Source organism: Rhinopithecus bieti, unplaced genomic scaffold, assembly GCF_001698545.2.
Source record: "Rhinopithecus bieti isolate Rb0 unplaced genomic scaffold, ASM169854v2 scaffold_15136, whole genome shotgun sequence".
NCBI lineage: Eukaryota > Metazoa > Chordata > Mammalia > Primates > Cercopithecidae > Rhinopithecus > Rhinopithecus bieti.
In genome coordinates this window covers 1,930,978-1,932,933 of record NW_016808217.1, presented here as the reverse complement: position 1 = coordinate 1,932,933, position 1,956 = coordinate 1,930,978, and positions in this window count along the sequence as shown.

Here is a 1,956-nt window from a genome sequence, read left to right as displayed (position 1 = left end):
CCTAGCGGCAGCAGAAGTGGGAACGGGGCGGAGCGAAGGGGGAAGGAGGTCGGGGGGGAGGGTGCGTGTTTGGGGGAGAAAAGGGGCGTGTTGAGCGGGGCTGCGCAGGCGCAGTCTGCAGGCTCTTGGGCCGCCCTCCCGCCCAGGGGAGGAGCGCGCACACGCGTCCCCTCCTGGCCGGTGCGTGAAGGTGGAAGGAGGTACGGTGCGCCACCCTGTGCTGGCGTTAAATCTACAGGTCGGAATAGGGAAAAAGAGCTCTGGACCCCTAGCCCGCCAGGGTAGTACAGCTGTCACCCGGCCCCCAACCTGGGGCCAAGTCCACATCTGGAGCTCGTTCTGAAAGGTGCGCCGGCATGCGGCCCCGCTCTGGCCAGGCGGAGAACTGCGCTGCCGCCCCAGCCCGGGCGGGGTCACGGCGCTCTGCTCCGGAACGAAGCGCCCCAGCTGCGCCCTTTGCCAAGTCAGCGCCCACCGCCGCTTCGGCCGACCAGGCCGGCTCTGATGCACTCGCTCTGGGTGCCCCAAAGAGAAAGCGAGGCCAGTTCCACCCCTGCCCAAGGAGGGTCTGACACTGAACCCTTGACACGAGAACAGTCCTCCCCGTTCAGATTCCAGCAGCTGGCGTGCAAATTGTTAATGCTAGAGGCAGAGGCAAGAATGTCATAGATCTTTCCTAGCGGTTGCTTGTGATTTTTTTGTCTCCGTGCTAAAGCGGGAAGAATTCTTTGATTGTCCACGATTTCCCCTGGTCCAAGTCCTAGGCATCTTTCAAGGCCCAGGTGAAAGGTCTCCTACTTCATTAAGCTGTCCCTAATCTATTCCTAAGGGAGATCTCTGCTTTATCTGAACCTGTCTAATGACGCTTAGGCACCCTTAGAGAATAAATCCACTTAATAAATCTGCTCAAGCGTAATCAGGATCTAAATCCCATCCTTATCATACAGTGCTGCACTCAGCCCAGAAACTTGTATATAGTAAATGTGCTACGTGTAAGTAGAATATTAAGCTGAATAATGGAGGATTGTTACCACTAAAGCCTCCTCCTTCTCTAACTCTGGTTCTCAAAGTGTGTCCCTGAGCTTCTTAGACATGAGAAATAGTGGACCCCACTTCACACCTCCTGAATCAGAACGTAGGCATTGGACCCAGTCATGTGGGTTTTTACAAGCCCTCCAGTTAATAACACACACGAAAGCTTGAGAACCACTGATGTCACTTAAACATGGAAAGCAATCGCTTCTTTTTTAAAATTCCAAGGTGATGCCTCTGTGATGTAATAACAATTAAGAATGCTCTCTGTGGAAATGAAAGCTTTTTGAGTGCAGAAAGTATATCTTCTTTGTCTTTGAAATCCCCTTCGTTCCCCAGTGTGCATTGGAATCCTCTGCAGAGTTATTTCAGTCTCAGGCTCATGGGAGTAACCCCCCATCCCCCCACAATCCCAACCCCCAAGATATTCTGATTCACTGGGGCGGGGCCTGGGAAGCGAGGTTTGTAGAAAGCTCTTCAGTGAGAACCCATTCCCAACCACCTCCAGAATAGCAGTTTAGTGGGTAGACTCCAGAGACAGACTGTGGAAAGTTTGATCCCTGCATCAACCATCTCCTAGCTATGTGTTAGTATTAGATTGTTACAGTAGTGATCCCCAATGAATTACACCTTCTGTTATCCACTCCGTTGTGTAGTCCACCTCTGCATTGACTGTGGGCTTGGCTATTTGACTTGTTTTGGTCAATAAATAGGAGGACATCATAAACCTGATATGACACATGTTTGCTCATTGGGGGTTGTTGTAATGCTTTTGCTATATTATTATGGAATATTTAATTCTATTATAAAACAAGAGAAACTAAAATGTAGAAGCAAGTCACTTATGAGAAATGTTACACATAGAATGAATGGATATGTGTTGAACATAGATAAAAAGGATGAAACAAATGAAAATGCTGCTTT